The sequence below is a fragment of the Marmota monax genome, unplaced genomic scaffold (genome assembly GCF_021218885.2).
Source record: "Marmota monax isolate L192 unplaced genomic scaffold, Marmota_monax_Labrador192_F-V1.1 WCK01_AAM20220418_F8-fsc00016, whole genome shotgun sequence".
NCBI classification, from domain to species: domain Eukaryota; kingdom Metazoa; phylum Chordata; class Mammalia; order Rodentia; family Sciuridae; genus Marmota; species Marmota monax.
Window position 1 is genome coordinate 10,692,279 of NW_026695209.1, and position 22,215 is coordinate 10,714,493.

Sequence of the window (22,215 nt, forward strand, 5' to 3'; positions counted from 1 at the left end):
TTCCAGGATCTTTTATCTCTCAGGATCTGGGTTGAAAAATCTGCAGCTATCCTAATTGGTTTACCTCTCTGTGTAATCTGATTTCTTTCTCTTTTCTTTTAAAATTCTCTCCTTATTCTGTATGCTAGGCATTTTCATTATAATGTGCTTTGGTGTGAATCTGTTGTGATTTTCTACATTTGGTGTCTTGTAAGCCTCTTGTATTTGATTTTCCAATTCATTCTTCATGTTTGGAAAATTTTCTGATATTATTTCATTGAATAGATTGTTCATTCCTTTGGTTTGGAACTCTATGCCTTCCTCTATCCCAGTAACTCTTAAATTTGGTCTTGTGATGTTATCTCATAATTCTTGAATGTTCTGCTTGAATTTTCTGCTCCTGGTTTCTTACCATCTTCACCGTGTGGTCAACATTCTTTCAAGATTATATATTTTGTCTTCATTGTCTGAGGTCCTCTCTTCCAAGTGATCTATCTAAATTTTTGCCACTTTTTTTTTGAGTTTTAAATTTGGTTTATTTTTTCTTTCATTTCAAGGATTTCTTTTTCTTCTTCTTCTTTTTTTTCAGAAAACTCTTATCTCCTTATTGAAGTAATCTTTTGCTTCCTGTATTTGCTTATGTTGATCTTTATTGAAATGATCTTTTGCTGCCTGTATTTGCTGTCTTATATCATCCTTTAATTCACAGAACATTTTAATTATGTACATCCTGAACTCCCTCTTGGTAATTTCTTCTGCTGTGCTGGCCATAGATTCTAATAATGTAGTATCTTGGTTTGTTTGGGGCACTTCCTGCCCTTGTTTTTTCATGTTGTTTGTTTGTCTTCCCTCTAGCACTACAGATCCAAGGCGTTACAGTTTTTACCATATAGGCTTATAGTGTCCCTGCAGGGTTCCAATTCCTCTCCTTTAAGGGGGAGAACAATATTAACAGATCACAATACAAATCATATACAACCTTAAACCAAATAGCTGCTATTAAGATGTTTACGGTTTTGTCACAAAATACAGAAATGTTGAGTTCAATTATTATCTACAATATAAACAGTAGGTTTGAAAAAGAGTCTACAGTTTCTGTTGGTGGACAAAGAACCAGGGGTGAGGTATAGGATGAGATGTTAAGGGGGTAAGAGGTGAGGATATAGAGTTTTTAGATCTTAGAAAGTGTGAAAGAGGAATCTAAAGGAGTTGGTTAGTAGCAAGAGAAGAGAGAGAAAGTGATTTTGGGGAGACAAATAAGTGGGAAGGCAATAGATTACAAAAAATGAACAAACAAATATTAATAAAAATTAAAAATGTAAAATAAGAGATAAAAGAATATACAACACAACTATAATATACTATTCAGACATCCCAGTCCTCAGTAGCCTAATTCATGAAAAGTACTTGGTTTCACAAATGTTGGGGATGTGAAACCAGGAGAAGAGAGAGAGAAAAAACAAAACAACAACAACAAAAAAAATTAAAGGAAGATACAAGGATTGTTTTTGTTGGAGATCAGTAGCTTTCCTGCTTCCCTTCTCATCCAATAGGTGGGGGTGTCTCTTGTTTGCTGCTATCTCCACCCTTAGGATGGTGAAGGTTATTAGGGTGGGAGGGTTGGTCTTAGGGGCAGAGCTCCTAAATGTGGGGTATAACACTTGTTGGTCCCTGATGGGAGACTGCACCCCAGGGATCTCCTTTGGTGCCCACTCGTGTATTATGGGTGCCTGGACTTATCTCCTTATATCACCTGTAAACCTCACAGTTCCTGGTCTCTAATTTAATCTCTAAACTGTATCTCACTTATCCCCTCTCTTTCTACTTTCCCAATCAGGAACCTTTTCCTCCAGAGGTGTTGTGGACTGCACTCTGGGGGCTATGCACCTTTCACAGAGAGCTGTTTTGTACTGTGCAGTTCAGAACCAGGTTTTGTGAGCTACAGACTGGCTGAGTATTTGCAAGCACTGTGTTGGGTTAGCGACTGCTGGGAGATGGGGGAGTTGGGGACTAAAGATACCTTGATATCGCTTCTAAGCCCCAGCTGGTGTTCCAAGCTGAGGGTTGCCCCAACTAAAGATGGTGACTAAGGTATTCTAAGATGAAGGCAGCTGCTTTCAGCGATGGAGCATCAGGTCAGATGGGGCTGGGTGGTGGCGTTGGGTGGCGTGTTCAGAGATTCAGTTCGGTGGCATGCCATGTTGTGGCTGGTGGCTGTCTCCAGACCCAGTGCAGTGTCCCCAGGTGCAGGCTACCATATGTAGGGGACTATGGCAGTGCCCCAAGATGGAGGTGACTGGAGGATCCCCACTTTGGTAGTTGGGAGTGGCGGCCGCGAGTCCTGGGCAGGTGCTGATGCCACTGGTCCTGCTCGGGCACCCAGAAGTTCTGCATGGATGAGTGGCTGGAAATTTTGCTCTGCCACTGAGGCCTGAAGACCTGCTCAGGCAGGTGGCCATTGTTCCTGTGCAGGAGCAGCGTTGGGGGCTCCTCTAATCACTTGCAGAGAAACAGTATTCCCACTACTTGAATCTCAGGTCACAGAACAAAACAGAATGCAGCCTCCCTCTAGCCTGCCATCCTGGATTCCCCCCTCATGTGCTTTAGTCAGTATTTTTGTTATAGTTAAATACTCACTGAAGTGACCTTAAACTATCATAATTATGAGCTATGCTTTCCAATGTAACATTTACTAAATATTAACCACATTATACTTTTACACTTACATGCTTCATAAACCACAAACTGTCCTAATTTGACAGGTATTATTATAAAAGGCTCACAGCCAATTCTGGGTACTTATCATTACTGGGTGTGATTTATAGGAATGAGCCTTATCTTCCCCTTAGGCAACTGCTAAGGGGATTAAACAATTCAAGAATGGGGCTAAGGTTGTGGCTCAGCTGTAGGGCACTTGCCTAGCATGTATGAGGTTCTGAGTTTGATCCTCAGCACCACATAAAAATAAATAAATAATTTTAAAGCAATTCTAGGAAATGTTTTGAGCAGTCATCAATATTGGGCAAAATATATGGCTTCTGTGGCAGAATAATTTGTTGATATTAATTTGTAATCAGTTCTTATTGCTTAAAGTATTTTACCTAGTACACTTCTAAGAGGGTAGCCCACCTCGATTTGCATTGCTGGATCCAAAGTTGTCTGTTATCCAGAAGACTACTCCATCCAGGTTTCTTTGCTGGAAATTAAATTTGGAGCTGAATTGGGCAGGAAGTAGAGTGATTTCTAGGGTTAGCTGAGGTGGAAACGGGCTGACTGAGAGAGGTATTTGGAAATTTGGCTGATTCCATAACCTGTTCCCATTTGGTGCTCTAGGGTGATAGCAAGACTTCTAATCTTATACCCGAGGGCTTTGCAGTGAAATCTTCAACTGTAATATCTTCATGGTGACTGTATGGAAGATATAACAGATACTTAAAGGCATGTGTTATTTAAGCTTCATGCCCTCAGGTTCTAAAGCCCATGACAGTGATATAAAAAGGGTTTGGTATGGGGCTGGGGTTGTGGCTCAGCTGTAGGGCACTTGCCTAGCATGTGTGAGGTCCTGGGTTTGATCCTCAGCACCACATAAAAATAAATAAATAAATAGTATTGTGTCCAGCTACAAAAGGGGGGGGGGGGTTGGTATGCTACTGATGTGATGAGAAGACTTGCTGTGTTTGTCTGCAGCTCCAGGTCTACTGATCAGCTGAGATTACTGTAGCTTTGAAGTCACAAGTAATCTCAGTTAACTGGGTTTGTAAATGTTTCCCTAATGGGTAGGTAAATTTAGTGATTGGGAAGCTTTGCCTTGAGAAGCTTTAAAATTAACTATAGAAACATTTAAGAGAAACAAAGCCATATGATTAATATTTTGTATTGAAAAAGAATCTAACACTTTTTATTTTTATGTAATTGTAACACTTAAGAAACTTCAGAATTACATTATTAATAAACAGATAACTAATATAAATAGGAAAGTTTTGCTAAGTTAGACTACTGAAATATGTTAAAAGGACAGGGAATATATTAAATTTATTAATTCAGTTGAAAACATTTGAAGCTACGTATTCAAGTGCATATGTGGGATTAAACAATTCAAGAATGCTTTAGTGTTCCTTGAGACTCACTAGACTTACAAAGAAGAAAATCATATTTACAAGTTGATCCTAAAAGCCTAATATTAAAAAGAAGGTATTTTGCACCTATAACTTTAATAGATTTAAATAATCTCAGTAAGTAACCATTTAGATTTTTTTTCTATGTACAAAATTCACTCTTGAGGACATGGACGGCCTCAACTAAGTTCAGAGGAGGATTTATAGCAAGCTGCTTGCTCTGTAAACACATGCTTTCTATGGAAGAGAAAACTGAGTTACATGGCTTGTGCAATATCACAGGGTTCTTCTTGTTATCTGTATTCTCTTTTGAAGCTCATCCCCAAGCATTCCAATTTGTAATATTCCAAAAACATTGCATTATTTTTACAAGGTCAATAACCAAGTTTTTGCTCTCCAAATTTGGCATTTTCTCCCTTACATTCAATACTTTCTCCACAGAATAATTTTCTAACCCTGCCTACTTATCTATATAAGCATGTTTGTTTATCAGCACAGACACGACACAATCCTGCTAGGCAATTAGCACAAGGATCCATTTCTCCAAAAGACTGGAAGGTTTCCAGACTCTGTCCTTATCCCCTGGGGGACTTTGATCATTTGCCTGTCTTATCTGGGCACTCACCTCCTTGTGTTCTCTAGCTGGGTGGTTCAGTTATGAAAATCCTAGTCATCAACTTGACACCTATCCTAGGAGTGGAGACTTCAGCTTGTCTGTTACCTTTGACTTTATTCACAAATTATTCTTTTAGAGAGAGCAGTGGAGGCTTCTATGAACAAACACTGTGCAGAGTGAAACATAACATTGTTTATCAATGACAGTTTAAATCAATAGACTTTGTGCAAGTTCAGGGATTCCCAAGCTCTTTTTGGTTCATAGCAACATTCATTTCTTAATAATCTTTTCACAACACTGCCAGGCAAAACAACCACAACAAACTTGAAATGACTAAAGTGCCTGGAGAGATGGTGCACACTTGTAATCCCAGTGGCTAGGGAGGCTGAGGCTGGAAGATCCCAAGTTGAAAGCCAGCCTTAGCAACTGAGTGAGTCCCTAAACAACTTAATGAGACTCTGTCTCAAAATAAAAAGGGCTGGGGATGTGGCTCAGTGGTTAAGTGCCCATGGGTTCAATCCCTGGTACTTAAAAAAAGAAAAAAAAAAAAACCTAGCAACTCAAGAGGCCGAGGCAGGAGAATTGCAAACTAGAGGCCAGTGTTGGCAAATTTGTGAGATTCTGTCTCAAAATAAAAAGTTAAAAGGACTGAGGATGTAGCTCAGTGGTAGAGAACACCTGGGTTTTATCCCCATTGCAGACAACAACAAACCCAAAACTAAAATCAAATCCCTCAAAACCAAACCATTTTTTTAAAATTTATTTTTATTTATTTTATAGTTGTTGGACATTTATTTTATTTATTTTATTTTATATATATGGTGTTGAGAATTGAACCCAGTGCTTCACACATGCTAGGCAAGTGCTCTACCACTGAGCCACAACCCCAGCCCCAATATACCATTTTATTATCAAGATATTATGAGGGGCTGGAGTGGTGGCTCAGAGGTAGAGTGCTTGCCTGGCACATGTGAGGCCCTGGGTTCAATTCTCAGCACCACATACAAATAAATAAATTAAATAAAGGTCCATCAATGACTAAAAAATATTTTAAAAAAGATATTATGAAAGTATTATGTTTTAATACTTTAATTATTTGCATAATTAAAGTTTTAATAATCAAGAATTGTTTATAAAGCAAATATATATATATATATATATATATATATATATATATATATATATATATAAATATGTAGGTAGATAGATAGATAAATAAAGAGTCATACTTGGTTTCACTCTTGGAGAAACAGCCCTTCACCTACCTGGGATTCAGACTGGAACTGCTCTTCTTGTTTCCTGCTTTTTCAGGTGGTGTTTGTTTTAACTGTTGAAAACCCAGCTTTACAAAGAAAAGCATGTCACTGAAGGGAACAGAGCCTCATCTGATAAGACTGAACCACCTTGAGTGATGGATCGAGTGGTATCTGACGGATGCTGCTGTCCTATCCTCAAAATTTTAAAATATCCTGCTGAGTCTTCCAAGTTCTTGTGGCACACAGGGCACCTCAGGGCACAGCATGGCAATGCAGGGCTGGGTGAAGGAGGATGAAAAAGAGGCATTCTCTGTGGGACTCCTAGTGTTGTGTGGCATACAGACATACTTTTTCTTTTGTGTGTTTGGTATCTGAATCTCCTTATATTTGGAAAATCTGTACTATTTGGGTCTTTCCGGGAGTAGAGCTCAACTTTTACTATGGAATCTAAAGAGGAGGTTGGGAAATAGACTTGAAATCTATTTCCCAACCTCCCTTGAAGCTCAGATCTTGAAGACCCAGGATGTAGCTGTGGCCATCAGAATGGTGAGTCTCAGACTTGGAGTCAGAAGCAAGCCAGAAGCAAAGGATCAGGAACCACCAGGGGGAGACCTCTTTGGCTAGGGGTGTTGGCATGCATGCTGGTGACTGAAGCAGTGGTGGGCTGGTATCAATGCTGGCAGGGTGGATGGTCTCAGCAGTGGGCCTGATTTGCTTGGATGTCTTGCTGGACTGGTTCTGTCACTGGATTTGGTCTATGGTTTTGGTTGTGTGGCTTTCCTTCTTTAATGGCCATTCTGAACTTGCTTCTCTAGTCTTCCTGAGAATATGGACAACCAGGTGTCCTTCCAATAATTTCCTTTCTCTGTTTAACTCAACCCAACTACTCTTAAAGATGGGACAAATAAAAAGGAATATTGCCTAAAGATCTCCAATATCAGAAGAGTGGCAAGATTCTAGAGGTCATGTTGAACTGACTTCACCAGATGGAACGAGGACCTGAGAAAGCTTTGGGGTGTGCCTTAGAAAGCTCAGACAGTAAGTAATCATCAGTGGAGAACCAGCCCTCAAAGGCTGACAAAGTTATAGAAGGAGGGTATAGATAGGTGGACAGATTTGGAAGGAGAAAACTTGAAAGTTTAGCCAGGAATGCCTCAGGCCCTCTTCCATGATTCTCAATCTGATACATTTGCAGTAAGTAGGGAGGATTGTAAAGTACATGTCATATGGATCATATTCAGAATATGTGAAGACCCCCAGGAAAGGTAGGCCAATACTAAATAGAAATCAGGTTTGAGATCTGCATTAGGCTAATGAGAAGGTAATAAGATCCAAACTGGGGAAATATGTTTGAACAGGTTTTGTTTGGAATACGGATATTTTTTGCAATCCCAGAAATCATTAAATCTCTATTTCTCAATAGCGTACATTCCGTAAAGCCAAATACAGCAAAGTATGTTAGGAAACAAATAAGTGATTATCTCAGAAAACAAAGGGAAAGGAATGCAGAGTCCACCTGTACCAACTTGAAAAATAAGTAAAATGTCTGAAACTCAGATGAGCCTGTAGAAAAGAGGAGAGAAATCATACCAGGAATTGGAACCCTAGTGGTACATCCACAAGTGAAGAAAAAGTTGTGGCAGAAAAAATTTTCCTGCTGTCTTGAAGAAATGTGAGTTCCTCAAGATGAAGTAGATATGGAGATTCGCCTCACACCAACATATTATTCTTCTTTACTTCAGTAGAATAGAATAGGACATGCGTTTTTAACCTACACATTCTGTCAAATAAACTGAACCCCTATTCTTTAAACTCACAGGTTGTTTGGCCTACAGGGCATGAAGCAATTTCAAATCTGACTCATTTCATCCCTTGGTAAGTGAAATCATGATGTCACATACACATGCCATCATTAGGTACACAGGCTTGTTTTAGTTCCATGTGCTTAGGAAAGAAATGTGGTACTAGTGTTTGGCTTAAAAACCTCTCAAATATTAGGGAACATTATAGTTTATATTACCTATTCAAAAATAATTACAAATTCCAGTAATGCTTTTAAAAGCATTTGGGTATCTTTAATATGAAATTTCATTATCAGTTCTCAAAACTTAGTTTAAAAACAATTGCCTAAGTTGTTTTAATTATGCATTGGGATTCCAATCTATCCACCCATCTTGTTGACCTACATGCTCTATGTAAATTGTCTCATGTGTATTTTTTTTTATCAAGTCTTTGTACACCAACTCTTTCTATCATGGGAAGAAGGTAGGTTCGCTCAGATAAGGAAATTCGTACTTGGTTTCTGTACTAGGAGAACAGAGCACTTTTACACTACTGAAATTGGGTTTGAAGGATGGAAAGTCTGGGTGAAGAAGTAACTGCTTGACTCTGGGTCAAGATTCAATTATTTGGACTCAGTTTTTCCTTCTAGAATGGTCAACAAAAGAAGCTATAAGGTTGAGAGAGTCCAAACAGAAGAATGAGAAGTTACACTCTAGTTCTTTTTTATGTGTCAAAATGCATTCTACTGCCATGTATAACTAATTAGAACAACAACAACAACAAGCTGAAAGAGCCAGTGGAAGTTAAAGGAAGTATTCTATGTATAGCCATGCCATGAGTAGATCCACATATTGGGTATTTAGCAAAAAAAAAAAAAAAAAAAAAAAAGTTTTAAGGGAAAGATTCATATCCCTTTAGCAAATGGACTGGGTTACCAGAGTCCTTCACATCTGATATCTGCGTTTCCAAACTTATAGCCTAGTATTTCCTCCCACATATCCTAAGGAACCACCCTGTGGAGTTCCTCATAAATGTCTTTCTACATGAAGATTTTTTTTGTGTGTGTGTGATTTTGTCCTTTGTCCTGCTCTTATTTCTTTAGCATATCCTTTTTTTGGTAGTGCTGGGGATGAAACCCAGGTCCTCGTATGAGGCAAGCACTGTACTGCTAAGCTACATGGCAAGCCCTTCTTCCTTGTAAAGCCATTCATTCCCCACAGCCCACAGCACTTGGATCATAACCCTGTGCAGGTACAGGGTCTGCTTTATTGTATGATTTCTGTTTCTGCCTTTTACTTTTGCTCTCTGCTCAGATTTACATTGATGGGGTCTGTTGCTCAGTCATCTTTGTTCCTGCCACATTGCAGGGACACTCAGTGTTCTTAATAAAGGTTAATTGAATCCCATGCATTAATTATTACGTTTGGTCAGACTCATTATCTAGAATGGTTTAATTAAGAATGTATGTGTTTGTCTTGATTTTCACTTTCATAGCAGTGTATTATATGAGACAGTCAACTCATTGAATGTTTTATCTATAAAAGAATTGCATTTTTCTAGACGATTCAGAGATGCTTTTCAATCTTATAGCCCTAGTTTGTAATCCAAGCCTTTCAGTGTGACCTTGGCCAAGATATGCAATCTTTCTGTTAAATGAAGAAATTTCTTCCCAACTCAGTGGTTGTGAGGATTGTTTTTAGCCCATTTATATTGCTATTAAACAATACCTGACCCTATGTAATTTCTCAGGAAAGAGGTTTATTTGTCTCACAATTCTGATGGCCAGAAATTCCAAACAGCATGGCACCCGCATTTTTGGTTGGATCACAACATTGAGGAGAAGCAAAATGAGAAACAGAATAGCAAGCAGAAGAGACAAAGATGTGGGGTGGCCTCCCTTTATAACTCTGGCAACAGCAAATTCACTCCTGCAAGACCCATCCCATGTGTGAGAACAGCGTTAATCCATTCTTGAGGGTGGAGGCCCATCCCCTAAGTATCTATACTGGGCCCTGCCTCAAAGTTTCCACCACCTGAGCACCCACCACTTTGGAGACCACGGTCCCATCACATGAACCACTGGGGGACAAACCACATCCAAACCATAGCAAGAATTCAATGAAATTTTATCTGGAATAGATTTAGACTGGTTAATAAATAAGTGTGTACTGAGCACCCACTGGGTGCCATTTGTTCCCTTTCCTTTTCTTCTCCAGCATATCAGTTATTTACTACAAGGATTTGGAAGGAAATAAGAAGAAAATTTTACAGTTTACATTTATTTCTTGCATTATACTAATATTCAGAGATGATCTTTACTTCAAGAATGAAACTGAAAGCTCATGTCATTTCTTAATAGAGAGAGGGATGATACAATTTGGAAATAACAAGGCCAGACAAGGCCCTAGGTCAGATGGGAGTTCTCTGTTCCCAGAAATTCCCAGAAGTATGTCGTGGGAGTAACAGGTCTCATGTTCTCTCAGGCTTAGAGCAGTATTTACAATTTCCTTATCTTATAAAGAAAGAAAAAAATTCTGTTTCAATCACAGAGGAACAAGGTGAACACAATGATTAATTGTCTTAATGCAGTAGTTTTATATTTCTGTTAAATGTATTTTAAAAATTGCTTAAGAGGGTTATGCTGTTATTTCCAAAACAAGCCACCCTGTGGGTTTGGCCTCCAGGAAAACTGCTCACCCATTTTAAGAATTTACATTGGCCAATCAGTTTTGACACTTCCATCCTGCCCTACTGGTTTGCTTCACTTCACCCCATTTAGTACCATCTCTCTATATCAATCAACTACATATGTCTAAAGTTGTGGCCGTGTGACAACAGATCCCCTGCTGCAATTGAGCAGTCCAATGATTTATTCACAAAGATATACTTAACTACTTAAAACTTTTGAATACCAAGTTGAGAAATTCAGAAGATGCTGGGATTTTTATTTTTTCTCTTTCCACATTTTTTTTTTTACTGGTGAATGCAGTTGTACATAATGATGGCATTTGTTGTTACATATTTGTACATGCACGCAGTATAATAATATAATTTGACCAATATCACTCCCCAGCACTCCCCCCTAGACTTTCCTTTTAAAGCATCAAGTATTGATGGGGAACTATAGTTCTATGAGAACTATTGTTCTCATAGAGTTTGGCTAAGGGTGTTAATGTAGTGAGTTAATATTTTTCTCAAGATAATTGATCCACTTAGCCAATAAACCTAGACACCTTTTACTTTTCAGGTACTTGAAATAAAATAGAGAAAAAAAGTTGCTAAGTTACTCATCCTTTGATTAATAGAGACAAATACAAAGATATATGGTCACAATAGCAGAGGCAAATGGAAACTGCTCCAGGAGCACAGAGGAATAATGGACTGGTGCTTGAGATGCTTGGAAGAGTTCAGATGAGGGGACATTCCACTTCCTAAAGGAAGAGAAGGGAATCACATGTTGGAAAAGTAGGGGAGGGTCTTCTTGATAACAGAAAAAGAACCTTCACAAGCATAGAGACATAAAGGAGTGTTCAGGAATGTCAAGAATATATTTGGAATGCAAGAAGGGCAGTGAAACTGGTAGGTTGGTTGTGCCAGCTTGTTAATAGTTCTTTATGGAGGACTGAAGAGTTGGGACATTGTCCTGTGTGTGGGAGACACCAGTTGATTTGAAGCAAGATTGTGAAAGTCTTGTATTTGTATTAGCATTGGTTGATCCGCACCCTTGTCCATTGTCTCTTTGCCTGCTATACGAGTAAGGACTTCCATCTTCTGAGCTTCAGTACCATTCATGGTCTCCAGTTTTAGCAAGTAGGATGAAGGGGCCTAACTCTGAAACAACATGGTATTTAGGGTGTGTTGTTGGAGGAGAATATCTGTAGATTTAGTGGAAATAGCACAAGGACTGTCCTGGAGCCCTAGTAAGGGACTCACAAAATTGCTGCATTTTTATGACAGAATGAAATATGCTTGTGGCACTAAGCTCAATTTGTAAATATGAGGATTCTTTTCCTGAGCAGGATTATGAATTAAACAGTGGCACCAATATAAATTTGATTCTTTACTAGAAAGACACAAGTCTGTTTACTCAGAGAATTGAAGTCACTATTTGTTACCCATTGTAGATCTGCCACATTACAAGAAGAAACTCTGGAAACCTTGTAGTCATAAATGAAGTGAGTGATGGAGGTTAGGCTAGACTCCCCAACATCTGTTCCCACATCTCTCCATAGAGAAGCAATGGTGTAAAATGTGGAGATGACCTCATCTCAAGAGCTGGGTGTGTCTTGTCTAAAGGAAGTGCTATGTATTTTTTTCCCTGCCAGTTCAAAAAGCTGGTATGTGACCCAGTTCCAGTCAATGAGATGCAAGGAGAGGTTCTTGGAGGTGTTCAGGAAATGTTTCCCCACTTTGAAAGTGCTAGATGATAAACCAATCTCCACCTCTTGCTGAATGTGAACAAGGATCACATAACTCTGATTGCTACTGGAAACCATTGTGAAACTTCAAGGTCAAGTTAGATTGAAGATCTGGGCTGAGCATAAAGACAGAAAGAACCAAGGTTTGATGAAATGATTGGTTCTTTCAATTACTCTCAAAACTTATCCCACTTCTGGATTTCCATTTGAGGTAATTAGAATATTTCTTTAAAGTAAAATGGTTTAAATATGTTTGTGTTCCATTTCTATTTCAGTGTCATAAGGATGCCACTCAGCTCTGCTAGTGAAGGAGACATAGAAGGGCTTAGGCAGCCAGGGCAAAATGGCAAGGGTGAGGAGGTGGGGGTTTGGGCCAGAACAAAGAAGCATGGGGAGGGTCTTCTGATGAGGTCAACTTACTGTTTGAAGAAAGGGCTTTTGGACACAGTGGGGCCCTTCTCTTCATAGAAGTATATTTCTGTTGCTTTTGTAATAATTCTATTTCTTGCTTGGTATCCATGTGTCCTGTTCTTCAATTCTTTGTTGAGCTGAGACAATGAAGCCAGCACCCAGCACCGCTATACGGTAACACTAGTTCCTTCCCACAACCATCACCTAGATTCTTAAGTCACTGTTTTATATTTATTTAGGAAATTGATGTCTGACATACCTATCTTCTCTCTTCAAATTCTGCCCCATCCATGGGCATTTCAATGTCCTCAGGATGTTGTATTTGGCATCGTTACACCAGGTACAATGAATTCTACCCTGATGACATTTACCTCTGTTCTTTTCCAACACTGATTTTTGAAGTTGCATTCTCATAAAATCTGCTGTTCCGTTTTCTGACCACAAAATCTTATCCATAGTATTTCCTGTACCTGTCTCACTTCCTTCCTCTCCTTCTAAATCCCTATTTTCTTTCCTGCCCCCCCCCCGCCCTCTATTGCCCTCTTAGCTCTGGCTTCAATCTCTTCCTATTTCTCTCCCCGCACTGAACTAGACAGAACCTGTTTTAACATCCCCATTGCCATCTCATCAGCTCTTTCCTTTGACCTTCTGGTACTTTCATAGTCCTTAGCTTTTAAGTGATTTGCCCATTATTTTTATATCTAGTACTTCTGGGCAGGATGTTGTTGGAGAAAAAAGCACAAAATTAGACTGAATCCACTTATGGTTTTTGTTTTTCAACTCATGTGAAATCAAGTATCATTCAGTGTTGTTTTTTATGCATCCTTTCCCCCAGTATTGATCATTCAAAACTTGTACCTACTCTTCAAACCTTTATCCATTCTCTCACTCTCTCATTCTTGGCCAGATGTCTGGCTTCCTGTTTCATATACAAAATAGAAGCCACATATTTTTTCACATATTCTTATCTCCAAGCCTGATGCTTCCTTTGCCCCCTTGCCAAGTTTTGCTATCTTCAAGGATTTCCCAGCTTAGTATAAAAAGACCCTTCCCTCCATGGATATTCTTGAGCTTATAAACTTTGGCCAGTTCTGGAATTTTAACCAATGGTGGGTTATGTCTGCGTGTGTACCTGTGTGCATAGCTCTCAGTCCTGGCTTTCTCTGGTTCTGTTTTCATGGAGACTGTCACATGCTTGCTTAGTCCTGGCAGATTTAATAGTAGCCATTCCCTGAGATCTGGCTGACCAGAACAGTATAGGGGGAACCTCAACCTTACTGGCTGATGGCAAGGAAATTAGCTAAGCTCTTGAAGGGTTAAAATTCAGCTACCTGCAGAAAGCCTCAGGGGACTTGCTGGTCACTGACCTTTACTTCTCTCTTAACTCTCTGTGATTGGCTTTTGACTCAAGTTCCTGGTTCATGACCTGATACCCCACTGGAATCAGAATTTCTACACACCTTTGTCTGCTTGGCTGGTGTTATCTGTTAACTTGTCTTTTTTTTTTTTTTAAAGAGAGAGAGAGAGAGAGAGAGAGAGAGAGAGAGAGAGAGAGAGAGAGAGAGTTTTTAATGTTTATTTATTTATTTATTTTAGTTATTGGCGGACATAACATCTTTGTATGTGGTGCTGAGGATCGAACCCAGGACGCACCCATGCCAGGCGAGCGCGCTACCACTTGAGCCACATCCCCGGGCCCCTGTTAACTTGTCTTTTACTGTAAAACTGCTTCTGCAGTGATCTTAAGCAAAAAAAAATCTCATTAGAAGGTTATAGAGAATTCCAGGAATCAAAGAGAGAGTGCGGGAAAATTTTGACAGAAAAACAAGAACGAGGACCGTTCCAGAGGATCAGAAGGCAGGTAGCTCAACAGAAATCTGGCTGTTGGAAAGAAGATATGACTACTGTTGACTGTGCCACTGTTCCTGCACCTGAGAATGAATTCTTAATTGCTTGGTTTTCATTGTGTTATTTAAAATTCTAGGTCCTGGGCAAGAACCTGAAATACTGAATCTGAGTATTTGATTGTGTCCTGACTACAGGGTGGGAAGGCAGGCTTGGTTTCCTTCAGATTTCATTTTGGGAGGTGGGAGGCTCGATCCAACCAAGACTACTCTAATGGCTTTCTAATGTCCATGTGATACCGCTGCTTCCCGGACACTGAGGCTAGTGCAGGGTAGAAAGTCAGAGGCTGTATTTACCAATAGTAGAACAGACCTCTCCCCAGAGGAAAAATGGCACCAGAAAGGCGGAATCTGAGGGATGAGGAGTCCCATCCCTTTTATATCTAAAGTTTTCTTTGTCCCTCTACATTCTTCTCCATTATCTTGTTTATTTCCCTTCGTAGTGCTGTGATGCAGGATGCAGGTGTGAAGGCCAAAAGGTGGGAAACATGTGTGCTGATGGGGGTTGGCGGGGAGTGATCTGGCAGGAAGGGGGCCCAGATGAATTAATTAGCAATTCCCTGTTTGCTAGGAGTAGCTTCATTAACAGTTCTTTAGGATGGGCAGTAGAGGCTGGGTTTTGGGGAGATTAACATTTCAACCTCCCAGGGGCAGTTTCTGATTTCCCAGACTCTCATCGGACTCCATTTTCTCTATCACACCCAGTATCAGACCTCATTTATCTAACTACTTATCTTTAAATCTGGCTTCACATACACGCCTTTCTCTCCTATTTACAGTTATGAAAGAGATCTTCCCACTTAGTATAATAATGCCTGAAAACAAACTCATTCTTTCCCCAATGGAGCAAGAATCCCTGATGAAGCGGGGTTGATAGCTCAGTGGTAGAGTGTGTATTTAGCATGATGAGGTATGTCCTGGGCTCAATCCCTAGGGGGTGTGGGTGGACACACACACACACACACACACACACATTCATACAGAGAGAAAGAAAGAAAAAAGAAAAAGAATTAAAAGTCTTCCTGACTAGCTTCACTAGGATACAATCTAGTGGTTCACTTTATTTTTTACTTTCTTTACTTGAAAAGGAAAATACTGCAATTTTCTTTATAACACAGGAAAGTACATTTTTAAATGTAGGACTATTAGAGTAAATAGGTAGCATCATATTTGCTTCAAAATATGATAAAGTACCTCTGACCTACTTTCCAACTAATTTCCCTCTTTGTTTTACCAGGCATAGAAAAAAAATAGGCACAGTTGGGAGCTCAGTGGTGAAGTCTGAACACTTCCTCTACTAAACCATGGGATTACCCAAGAATAAATAAGTTTCCATGAATATAAATAACGAAGCACTAGGCCACCAACAAACATAGCTAGTTTTTAAATTTCCCTCACTCTTAAGTTCCTTTATGTATATACATGTCTTCATCCACTTTTGAAAGTGAATACTGCATAGTGAAATTATGGTATGACTAACACATCAGAGGACAAAATATTCCAGGAAAACTTTCTGAATGGTGGACATGAATGGCTGTTCTTCCTTCCTCTGTTCCTAACATGTGGGTTGGGAACTCCTGGAAATGTAGTTAGAACTGGTTGTTTTCTTTGCAATCTATCATTACCATTAAACCACATGGATTGGGTTAGTAGCCTGTTTACTTACTGTTAGTCTGGAACCTCAAGTTAAATGCTTTTAATTAAAAGTCACATTTCTCTAGAATATTGAGACTCTAGACAGGGGCACCAATTAAGATTTACCCATTTCGACTTGCTGAGATTCTCTGTATTGTCTTGGTCAGGTTTGAAAGGCAAATACAAAGTATTTAGCAGTCTTCTTAGAGCTTTGTAAATCTAAATCACTTAGTTTATTACCTGCCATGGTGGGTATAAAATCTAATTTTTCCATAGTAGGAATAGAACCACCACATGACCCAGCTATCCGCTCTTCAGTATTTATCCAAAAGAACTAAAATCATCATCTTATAGTGATATAGCCACTACAGTATTTATAGCTGCACAATTCACAATAGCCAAGACATGGAACCAGTCCAGGTTTCTATCAATAGATGAATGGATTAAGAAAAATGAAATTATGACACTTGTTAGTAAATGGATAGAAATGTAGACTATCATACTAAGTGAAATAAGCCAGACTCAGAAAATCAATGGTTGAATGTTTTCCTTCATCTGTGGAAGCTAGAGAAAAGTAAGGGGGAAAAATAGGAGGTGGCATCAGATATCATAAAGATAGAGGGAAGGTCAGTGGAGTAGAAAGAGACTGAGGGGCAGGGAAGAGGAATGGGAAAAGGAGGAAAATGTGGAATGAATTTGGCAAAATTACTCATGTGCACATAAAAATATATTGCAGTGAATTCTACCTTTATGTCTATAAAGGGCCAATTAAAAATAAATAAATGAATAAATAAATAAGTGTAAGGTAGACCAGTGGAGTAGAGGAAGGGGAAGAGGAGAGAGAAAAGGGGAGGGAAAGCAGATGAACTGGGGACTGAAATGGAGAAAATTAAATTCCATCCCTGTATGATTAGAGAGTATGTGGTAGGAAGATCGCAAGTTTGAGGTAAGCCTAGCAATTTAGCAAGATCTTGTCTCAAAATAAAAATTAAAAAGAAAAAATAAGGAAAGGAAAAGCTCAGAATGTAGCCTAGTGGTAGAGCACCTCTGGGTTCCCCAGAACAGGGGGAAAAAAAAAAGCCATGCATTTTTCTAGTTTGACACTTGAGGAAAAAAAATTTTTTTTAAATCAAAAAACTTCCTCTTGTTTTTATATCTGGCCTCTTCTTTCATTAATTTCTATTCCTTTTTAAGTTTTTTACTACAATTTTGTGGCAAGTTGCAAGAATGCCCATAGATCTTTCTTCTGTTGAGAAGCAGCACCTTCTTATCCTACCCTTGCATCTGAACTGACCTCATGATTTGCTTAGCTCAACAGACTATGGAAGGAAGGTCTTGGCATGACTTCAGAGCCCAGGGTTCAAGAGGGTGTCCACGATTCTGCTTATTTCTCAGAACCCTTAAATCAGCATAGCAACAAACCTCACTCACTTCACTAGCTTTCTATAAATGGGAGACCATGTGGATCGGGGATCCAGGAATTCTGTCCATCTCAGATAGCACCAACATAAAGCAGCTGAACCTGGCCAATCCATAAGATGTTCACACACATATGAATGAACCCACCTGAGATTAACTCAATCTAGAAGCATCAGTTGAATTGCTGACTACAAAATGGAGGTTGTTTGGTTGTTTTAAGCCATAAAGTTCTGGAGAACCTCGTTATGCAGCAAAAGCTAACTGGGGCAAACATTTATTTTAGTGTCTTTCAAATTATTTTACCACTTACAGTTCTCAAAGTGATGATTTTTTTTGTTTGCTGCATCTGCCAATTCTTCATTATGATGATTTATTTTTTTAAAATGAAGTTTGCAATTTTTTATGGAGATCTATTTGCAGTAAAGAATTTTTCCTAGGTTATAAATGTAAATGATCAGTTTTGAGTTTTCTTCTGCTTCAACCCTAGCAATTCCAACAGTCTGGATGAGCCAGGATATTCATTTCTTGGCTTGTGAGTTTGCACTGTATGAGTAGCTTAAATTTATATCTAAATGGCAAGATTTTTTTTTAAATGTTACCTTGGTTCATTTTTCATAAATTAGGAAGTTCTTTGTAGTCCTATTGTTTGGAGGCTTAATTTTAGCTCCTCCAGTTTTGAAGGCATAACCCTATTGCCTAATAAGTATTAATATCTCAGCTTTATGGGGAAGTTTCTGTTTTGGCTCCTAGTACTACCTCTTTTCTTCTTTGGAGCAGAATCATGTAAATCAAGTTAATTCTATTTGTTATTTCCATGTATGTCACATAAATCTATCATGTTTCTATACATGTTGGTAGGATTCTGAAGCATTGATTAATATCTGCTAAATGTTACAAAGTTAGTGCACATTCAATATTGCTCTTATTCTATTAGCTCCATTCTACCTCCCAAGACAAACATCTTATCCTATCTTGCTTGAGTAGTTTATGATCTCCAAGGGTAAAGGACCTTGTTTTGTTCTTTTTGTATTCTGTCTTCAGAAATATCTAGAATAGTAAATATTCAATGAATGATTTCAAAATTCACTTCTAAAATACACAACTCTATAATAATCTGTGAGGCAATATCATTGGTAATGTTAAAAAAAATACATCATCTGTCGAAAGAACTGCATCTCTTGCCAAAACAGAGTTCAGATTTTGAAATGAAAATGATAAAATTTTACTTAAAGTTTATGAGTTAATAAAATGTCGCAAAATATCAGTTTATGTGAATTTTACCATTTCGGTCAATGAGCATGCAGTCAACTCCATGGCTTACTTATGTCTCCTCAGAATAAATAATTTTACTTGGGTTATTGCTATGACCATCAGCCATGGCAAGTGAAATCAGCCTGATTCTTGTCTTAGCTCTACTGTGATTCTTTTGCTTTCTGCACTGGGCTTCTCTGTGACAGTCTGGAGAGATGCCTATGGAAACCTATTCAGACATTCTGTTGCAAGGAAAAGCCCTAAAGAGAGAAAATATTAACATTTTATGGTGCCACACTTAACCAGTGAAGACTGGAAAGAGACTGGACACACACTCTCCTTTGTCATCCTGCTGTGGACAGCTCTGATCACCTTTTACATGGCTTCTCGGAGAACCTGTGGGAGGCTGTAGGATCAAGACCCAGTGGCCCACAGTGATGACCAGGTTGATAATACATCTGTGGTCTTTCTTTCTTTCCTCTTTCTCTCTACCAAACTCTTTTTCCTTAAGATTACTGCAACACCCCGCCCCCGCTACCCCCACTCCCACACCCCCGTCCCAAGTTATGTTTATCTTGTGTCAGTGAACCCAGGTGGTGAAGACAGAAACACTAGATTGACATCTCATAGGACAATTGGTTAAAAACAAACAAACAAACAAAAAAACCTTAGGGAGATTCAACTTTATCAACCAATTAGTTTGAAAACATGGCTAGCTCAGCTAACATTGGCTAAATTCAAGGGTAGAACTTTTAAAATGCCAGAGCTCAGACAAGATCTCCACAAAATAATTTTAATTCTGGTGAAATTTTTAAGCCACACATGTCAATGAGGGTTGAACTGGTAAGAGAGGGGCTGGCATGGCAGAGCAAAACTAGTGCAGAATTTTGGGGCTAGAAAGCAATTATACATTTTTCTTCAATATTTTTGGCTCTGCTCCCTCAACTAACCTCTTCTAATTTTATCAGTTGAAACAAATATATTTTGGCATTAAGAGATGTGCTGGAACCCGGTGAATTCAACTATAATTGAATCAAGAAGCTGGTGTTCCTGTGGGCAGAGTGGCTACAGCTCCTGCAGACCTTACTTGGATAAAGTTCTTTCTTCTTTGACTGATAAACTAGTGTGTGATAATAAGACACTCCAGAAGGTCAAGGCCAAAGAGAACAAAATGTTCCTTAGGCACACTAACCCTGGTGACAGCTGTTGTTTTAAGACCCACCAAACTGCTGGCAGTGTACATTGTTTTTTTCTGAGTTCTTTTTTGTGTGTCCCTTTCATGGTGGTTCTGATAAATCCTGCTCAGGTAGAAAAGACTGGCTTGATTATCGACCACAACTTTTTGGGGACCTTGAACAGAGACTTAGGAGACAAAGAAATTAAATGTCTCTTTAGTGAACATTTATCAGTTGGAACAGTGCATAATATTGATTATGTCATGAGGAGCCAAACTATATACGAAACATGACTTCTTTCAAAGTTTAATTATTGTTATATAAGATACTAGGTGTTAGTGAAAATGACAAGAACCCACATTATCAAAAGTCTACCTGTGATAGGCTAGATCCCACTGCTACTTTTCTCCCCCTATTTCTAGTCCTCAAAAAACCTTGCAAGGTAAATTTTATTGTCCTCATCTTCCCATTGAAGACATGATCATTCTAGGACAAACAGCTGGTCAATGGCAGCTCTTCATTTAGAAAAGCCATCCTCACCATGATCATAAAGGCTGCTGGCATTATTGTGTAATACTGATTATCACATCTGGAATAAACATCTTGCATTTTTTAAAAATTTAATTTTCTTAGTAACTCCTTGAGTTGTTTCTATCACATTCAGTCTATATGAAGAAAGTGAGTTTTGCAGGTTAATTTTATCAAAGTTTTGCAATGAGTAAGTAGCAGCTCTGGGATTTTAACCAAGATATGAAAGGCTCCAAAGCCTTCACACTTTCCACTAAGGCTCTGAAAACAGATTTTTTATAATTTGCCCTCTGCCTCTCAACTGTCATGTTTCTATCAAGCATGTGACAGTTAAGTTGCATTTCCCGCTATAGCCCTCAAGGGTCTGACTAATGCTGCTCTCTTCAAGGAGCTGCTAACATCTCTAGTTTTAGCAATGTGCAAAGCAACTGATGCGAATAAAACCTGTTCCTCCAAGGCCTCTCTTATGCATGGTTCATTTTCTGGATTAACAAGACCTAGAGATAGCCCTGCAGGGAAACATCCGCAATTTCAGTGCCTCAGTGAAGCAATAAGCCAGATTAAATGGAAAATAGGCACATTTTATGGTAAATCAGTTCCATTTGTGAGATTTCCTCAAACAGGATCTAAGGAGCTATGACAAGCTGGGTAACTATAGTGACCATCAATTCAGATGTCTACTGTTATATTCTCCTTTCTTCTCACATGGTATATGCATTTCTTGGATGGCAGAATTAAAGATCCCTTAGGATTCAAGGTAGGGGAAATAATTTCAAATTGGGTTGTGTAGCAACATTTTGGGTTTTAGCAAACCATCTTTGACGTTTCTGTGCTCAAAGCAGAACCTAAGAACAACAGAAAGGAGGGCAAGTAACAGTCTCATCTTTATTCCCAGACTTAGAAACATTGTGTCACACAGTGTCCTTATTTTCTATTTGGAGTCTCAAAATACCCAGCTTCTCTGTTTACACTCCTTTAAATTTCTCACCAAATAAGCAGCTGGACTGTTGTGAGTGTTTTTTAAAAATACACATAAAGCCTATTAGTTAATTCTTAACTAGCAGAAGAATACAAAGATGTAAATCTATAGCACACAAAAGAATAGTTCTCATGCATACTTGAATATGTCAAAGTGGGTTCCACCACTAATTAGCTGTCCTAGGCTAGAAAAGGCTCTTGACCACTGTAAACAGTTTTTATATATGTAAATTGAGGTTATTGATATTAAGGATCTTTAACATCATTCCTGGTTCTAAGATTTGTGTATTCTCCTTAATTATTGCACTGAAAATGTACTTTAAATGGTTGACCCTTCAAGGCCATCTCTAGTCTGATTAATACAGAAAATGAACTGTGCATAAACTCATAGACAATATCCAAGGAGAAAGGATGAGGAAGTTCTGATTATCATTTTTTTTTGCCAATTCATGAAAAAATTCCTATATAGCTTTAATTTTTTTTTTAACTCCCCTTTCCTCCTAACTTTCCTGAAAAGGAACACAAAGGAGTCACCATTATCACAAAATCTCTGATAAGAGATCCTTCTCAAAGAGGGCAACTCAGCTGGCTGAGGCTGTCTTTTGATTTGGCAGTTTCACCAGAAGAAATGAAAAATAAAATAAAATAAAATAAAATCTCTGTGTGTGAGGGAATGAAGTCCAGACTTCAGAGTGAAAGAGCAGAACCCAGGGGGTTAGATTCTGATTGTCCTGATCTTTTCATGTGA